This window comes from Rhipicephalus microplus, chromosome 8, assembly GCF_043290135.1.
Source record: "Rhipicephalus microplus isolate Deutch F79 chromosome 8, USDA_Rmic, whole genome shotgun sequence".
NCBI classification, from domain to species: domain Eukaryota; kingdom Metazoa; phylum Arthropoda; class Arachnida; order Ixodida; family Ixodidae; genus Rhipicephalus; species Rhipicephalus microplus.
Genome location: NC_134707.1, coordinates 149425921 through 149432537, shown reverse-complemented (window position 1 = coordinate 149432537; position 6617 = coordinate 149425921).

The following is a 6617-nucleotide window of genomic DNA, read 5'->3' as shown; positions in this document are numbered from 1 at the left end:
AGTTGCAGAGATTCTAGTTGTGAAGTTTCTAGTGGGGAGTTTCTAGTTGAGGAGTTTCTAGTTGTGGAGTTTCTAGTTGCGGAATTTGTAATTGTGGAGTATCTAGTTGTGGTGTTTCAAGTTGTGGAGTCTGTAGTTGTGGATTATCTATTTGTTGGGTTTCAAGTTGTGGAGTTTCTAGTTGTGGAGTTTCTAGCTGTGGAGTTTCTAGTGGTTGAGTTTCAAGTTGACGAGTTTCTATTTGCGAAGTCTCAAGTTGTGAAGTTTCTAGCTGTAAAGTTTCTACTTGAAGAATTTCTAGTTGCGGAGTTTCCAGTTGTGGAGTTTCTAGTTGTGGAATTTCAATCTCTGTAGTTTCTAATTGTGGAGTCTCAATTTTGGAGTTCCTAGTTGTGGAGTCTCTAGTTGTGGAGTTTCTAGTTGTGGAGTGTCTATTTGTGGAGCTTCTAGTTGTGAAGTTTTTAGTTGTAGAGTTTCTAGTTGGAGTTTTTAGATTTCGAGTTCCTTGTTGTAGATTTTCTATTTGCAGAGTTCCTAGTTGTGGAGTTTCTAGTTGCAGAGTTTGTTGTTTCGGAGTTTCTAGATGTGGTGTTTCTAGTTGTGGAGTATCTAGTGTTGGTGTTTCAAGTTGTGGAGTTTCTAGCTGTGGAGTTTCTAGTTGCGGAGTTTCTAGTTGCAGAGTTTGTAGTTGCGGAGTTTTCTAGTTGTGGAGCTTCTAGTGGCGGAGTTTCAAGTTGTGGAGTTTTTAGTTGCGGATTTACTAGCTGTGGAGTTTCTAGTTGCAGAGATTCTAGTTGTGAAGTTTCTAGTGGGGAGTTTCTAGTTGAGGAGTTTCTAGTTGTGGAGTTTCTAGTTGCGGAATTTGTAATTGTGGAGTATCTAGTTGTGGTGTTTCAAGTTGTGGAGTCTGTAGTTGTGGAGTATCTAATTGTTGGGTTTCAAGTTGTGGAGTTTCTAGTTGTGGAGTTTCTAGCTGTGGAGTTTCTAGTGGTTGAGTTTCCAGTTGACGAGTTTCTATTTGCGAAGTCTCAAGTTGTGGAGTTTCTAGCTGTAAAGTTTCTAGTTGCAGAGTTTCTTGTTGCGGAGTTTCCAGTTGTGGAGTTTCTAGTTGTGGAATTTCAATCTGTGTAGTTTCTAGTTGTGGAGTCTCAATTTTGGAGTTCCTAGTTGTGGAGTCTCTAGTTGTGGAGTTTCTATTTGTGGAGTGTCTATTTGCAGAGTTTCTAGTTGTGGAGTTTCTAGTTGTGGGGTTTGTAGTTGTGGAAATTTTAGCTGTGGAGTTTCTACTTATGGAATCTCTAGTCGTGGAGCTTCTAGTTTTGTAGTTTCTATCTGAGGAGTTTCTAAATGCAAAGTCTCTAGTTGTGCAGTCTCTAGTTGTGGAGTTTCTAGTTGTGGAGTTTCTAGTTGTGGAGTTTCCAGTTGCGGAGTTTCTAGTTGCGAAGTTTCCAGTTGGGTAGTTTCTACTTGAGTTTATAGTTGTGGATTTTCTAGTTGCAGAGTTTCGAGTTGCAGAGTTTCAAGTTGTGGAGTTTCTAGTTGCGGAGTTTCTAGCTGCGGAGTTTCTAGTTGCGGAGTATCTAGTTGTGCCGTCTCTAGTTGTTGAGTTTCTAGTTGTGAAGTTTATAGTTAAGGGGTTTCTAGTTGAGGAGTTTCTAGTTGCGGAGTTTCTATTTGCAGAGTTTCTAGTTGCGGAGTTTTAGCTGCAGAGTTTCTAGTTGTGGAGTTTCAAGTTGGGGAATTTCTAGTTGCGGAGTTTCCAGTTGTGGAGTTTCTAGTTGTGGAGTTTCTAGTTGTGGAGTTTCAGTTGTGGAGTTTTAAGTTGAGGAATTTATAGGTGTGGAGTTTGTAGTTGTTGAGTTTCTAGTTGTCGGGTTTCTAGTTGCGGAGTTTCTAGTTGTGGAGTGTCTATTTGTGGAGCTTTTAGTTGAGGAGTCTCTAGTTGTTGAGTCTCTAGCTGCGGAAATTCTAGTTGTGGAGTTTCTAGTTGCAGAGCTTGTTGTTGCGGAGTTTCTAGATGTGGTTTTTCTAGTTGTAGAGTTTCTGGCTGTGGAGTTACCAGTTGCGGAGTTTCTAGTTGTGGAGTTTCTAGTTGTGAGGTTTGTAGTTGTGGAATTTCTAGTGGTGGAGTTTCTAGTTGTGGAGTCTCTAGTTGTGGAGCTTCTAGTTGTGGAGTTTCTAGTGGTGAACTCTCAAGTTGTGGAGTTTCTAGTTGTGGAGTTTCTAGCTGTAGAGTTTCTATTTGTTGTGTTTCTAGTTGACGAGTTTCTATTTGCGAAGTCTCAAGTTGTGGAGTTTCTAGCTGTGGAGTTTCTAGTGGCGGAGTTTCAAGTTGTGGAGTTTCTAGTTGCGGAGTTACTAGCTGTGGAGTTTCTAGGTGCGCAGTCTCTAGTTGTGCAGTCTCTAGTTGTTGAGTTGCTAGTTGTGAAGTGTATAGTTGTGGAATTTCTAGCTGTGGAGTTTCTAGATGCGGAGTTTCTAGTTGCACAGTTTCTAGTTTCGGAGTTTCTAGTTGCAGAGATTCTAGTTGTGGAGTTTCTAGTTGGGGAGTTTTTAGTTGCGGAGTTTCTAGTTGTGGAGTTTCTAGTTGCGGAATTTGTAGTTGTGGAGTATCTAGTTGTGATGTTTCAAGTTGTGGAGTATCTATTTGTCGGGTTTCAAGTTGTGGAGTTTCTAGTTGTGGAGTTTCTAGCTGTGGAGTTTCTAGTGGTTGAGTTTCCAGTTGACGAGTTTCGATTTGCGAAGTCTCAAGTTAGGAGTTTCTAACTGTAAAGTTTGTAGTTGCAGAGTTTCTAGTTGCGAAGTTTCCAGTTGTGGAGTTTATAGTTGTTTAGATTCAAGTTGCCAAGTTTCTTGTTGCGAAGTCTCAAGTTGTGGAGTTTCTAGCTGTGGAGTTTCTAGTTGTGAGTTTCCAGTTGTGGAGTTTCTAGTTGTGGAGTTTCTAGTTGTGGAATTTGTAGTTGTGGAGAATCTAGTTGTGGAGTTTCTAGTTGTGGAGTTTCTAGTTGTGGAGTTTTAGTTGTGGAGTTTCAAGTTGAGGAATTTATAGGTGTGGAGTTTCTAGTTGTTGAGTTTCTAGTTGTCGGGTTTCAAGTGTCAGAGTTTCTAGTTGTGGAGCTTTTAGTTGAGGAGCCTCTAGTTGTTGAGTCTCTAGCTGTGGAAATTCTAGTTGTGGAGTTTCTGGTTGCAGAGTATGTTGTTGCGGAGTTTCTAGATGTGGTGTTTCTAGTTGTGGAGTTTCTAGTTGTGGAATTTGTAGTTGTAGAGTATCTAGTTGCAGAGTTTCTAGTTGCGGAGTTTCTAGTTGCAGAGATTCTAGTTGTGAAGTTTCTAGTGGGGAGTTTCTAGTTGAGGAGTTTCTAGTTGTGGTGTTTCTAGTAGCGGAATTTGTAATTGTGGAGTATCTAGTTGTGGTGTTTCAAGTTGTGGAGTCTGTAGTTGTGGAGTATCTCTTTGTTGGGTTTTAAGTTGTGGAGTTTCTAGTTGTGGAGTTTCTAGCTGTGGAGTTTCTAGTGGTTGAGTTTCCAGTTGACGAATTTCTATTTGCGAAGTCTCAAGTTGTGGAGTTTCTAGCTGTAAAGTTTCTAGTTGCAGAGTTTCTAGTTGTGGAGTTTCCAGTTGTGGAGTTTCTAGTTGTGGAATTTCAATCTGTGTAGTTTCTAGTTGTGGAGTCTCAATTTTGGAGTTCCTAGTTGTGGAGTCTCTAGTTGTGGAGTTTCTAGTTGTGGAGTGTCTGTTTGTGGAGTTTCTAGTTGTGAAGTTTCTAGTTGTATATTTTCTAGTTGGAGTTTTTAGTTTTCGAGTTCCTTGTTGTAAATTTTCTATTTGCAGAGTTCCTAGTTGTGGAGTTTCTAGTTGTGGGGTTTGTAGTTGTGGAGTTTCTTGTTGGGGAGTTTCTAGTTGTAGAGTTTCTGGCTGTGGAGTTTCCAGTTGCGGAGTTTTTAGTTGCGAAGTTTCCAGTTGGGTAGTTTCTACTTGAGTTTATAGTTGTGGATTTTCTAGTTGCAGAGTTTCGAGTTGCAGAGTTTCAAGTTGTGGAGTTTCTAGTTGCGGAGTTTCTAGCTGCGGAGTTTCTAGTTGCGGAGTATCTAGTTGTGCAGTCTCTAGTTGTTGAGTTTCTAGTTGTGAAGTTTATAGTTAAGGGGTTTCTAGTTGAGGAGTTTCTAGTTGCGGAGTTTCTATTTGCAGAGTTTCTAGTTGCGGAGTTTTAGCTGCAGAGTTTCTAGTTGTGGAGTTTCAAGTTGGGGAATTTCTAGTTGCGGAGTTTCCAGTTGTGGAGTTTCTAGTTGTGGAGTTTCTAGTTGTGGAGTTTTAGTTGTGGAGTTTTAAGTTGAGGAATTTATAGGTGTGGAGTTTGTAGTTGTTGAGTTTCTAGTTGTCGGGTTTCTAGTTGCGGAGTTTCTAGTTGTGGAGTGTCTATTTGTGGAGCTTTTAGTTGAGGAGTCTCTAGTTGTTGAGTCTCTAGCTGTGGAAATTCTAGTTGTGGAGTTTCTAGTTGCAGAGCTTGTTGTTGCGGAGTTTCTAGATGTGGTTTTTCTAGTTGTAGAGTTTCTGGCTGTGGAGTTACCAGTTGCGGAGTTTCTAGTTGTGGAGTTTCTAGTTGTGAGGTTTGTAGTTGTGGAATTTCTAGTGGTGGAGTTTCTAGTTGTGGAGTCTCTAGTTGTGGAGCTTCTAGTTGTGGAGTTTCTAGTGGTGAACTCTCAAGTTGTGGAGTTTCTAGTTGTGGAGTTTCTAGCTGTAGAGTTTCTAGTTGTTGAGTTTCTAGTTGACGAGTTTCTATTTGCGAAGTCTCAAGTTGTGGAGTTTCTAGCTGTGGAGTTTCTAGTTGCGGAGTTTGTAGTTGCGGAGTTTCTAGTTGCAGAGTTTCTAGTTGTGGAGATTCTAGTTGCCGAGTTTCTTGTTGCGAAGTCTTAAGTTGTGGAGTTTCAAGTTGTGGAGTTTCTAGTTGCGGAGTTACTAGCTGTGGAGTTTCTAGTTGCGCAGTCTCTAGTTGTGCAGTCTCTAGTTGTTGAGTTGCTAGTTGTGAAGTGTATAGTTGTGGAATTTCTAGCTGTGGAGTTTCTAGATGCGGAGTTTCTAGTTGCACAGTTTCTAGTTTCGGAGTTTCTAGTTGCAGAGATTCTAGTTGTGGAGTTTCTAGTTGGGGAGTTTTTAGTTGCGGAGTTTCTAGTTGTGGAGTTTCTAGTTGCGGAATTTGTAGTTGTGGAGTATCTAGTTGTGATGTTTCAAGTTGTGGAGTATCTATTTGTCGGGTTTCAAGTTGTGGAGTTTCTAGTTGTGGAGTTTCTAGCTGTGGAGTTTCTAGTGGTTGAGTTTCCAGTTGACGAGTTTCGATTTGCGAAGTCTCAAGTTAGGAGTTTCTAACTGTAAAGTTTGTAGTTGCAGAGTTTCTAGTTGCGAAGTTTCCAGTTGTGGAGTTTCTAGTTGTTTAGATTCAAGTTGCCAAGTTTCTTGTTGCGAAGTCTCAAGTTGTGGAGTTTCTAGCTGTGGAGTTTCTAGTTGTGAGTTTCCAGTTGTGGAGTTTCTAGTTGTGGAGTTTCTAGTTGTGGAATTTGTAGTTGTGGAGAATCTAGTTGTGGAGTTTCTAGTTGTGGAGTTTCTAGTTGTGGAGTTTTAGTTGTGGAGTTTCAAGTTGAGGAATTTATAGGTGTGGAGTTTCTAGTTGTTGAGTTTCTAGTTGTCGGGTTTCAAGTGTCAGAGTTTCTAGTTGTGGAGCTTTAGTTGAGGAGCCTCTAGTTGTTGAGTCTCTAGCTGTGGAAATTCTAGTTGTGGAGTTTCTGGTTGCAGAGTTTGTTGTTGCGGAGTTTCTAGATGTGGTGTTTCTTGTTGTGGAGTTTCTAGTTGTGGAATTTGTAGTTGTGGAGTATCTAGTTGCAGAGTTTCTAGTTGCGGAGTTTCTAGTTGCAGAGATTCTAGTTGTGAAGTTTCTAGTGGGGAGTTTCTAGTTGAGGAGTTTCTAGTTGTGGTGTTTCTAGTAGCGGAATTTGTAATTGTGGAGTATCTAGTTGTGGTGTTTCAAGTTGTGGAGTCTGTAGTTGTGGAGTATCTATCTGTTGGGTTTTAAGTTGTGGAGTTTCTAGTTGTGGAGTTTCTAGCTGTGGAGTTTCTAGTGGTTGAGTTTCCAGTTGACGAATTTCTATTTGCGAAGTCTCAAGTTGTGGAGTTTCTAGCTGTAAAGTTTCTAGTTGCAGAGTTTCTAGTTGTGGAGTTTCCAGTTGTGGAATTTCAATCTGTGTAGTTTCTAGTTGTGGAGTCTCTAGTTGTGGAGTGTCTGTTTGTGGAGTTTCTAGTTGTGAAGTTTCTAGTTGTATATTTTCTAGTTGGAGTTTTTAGTTTTCGAGTTCGTTGTTGTAAATTTTCTATTTGCAGAGTTCCTAGTTGTGGAGTTTCTAGTTGTGGGGTTTGTAGTTGTGGAGTTTCTTGTTGGGGAGTTTCTAGTTGTAGAGTTTCTGGCTGTGGAGTTTCCAGTTGCGGAGTTTCTAGTTGCGAAGTTTCCAGTTGGGTAGTTTCTACTTGAGTTTATAGTTGTGGATTTTCTAGTTGCAGAGTTTTGAGTTGCAGAGTTTCAAGTTGTGGAGTTTCAAGTTGTGGAGTTTCTAGTTGCGGAGTTTCTAGCT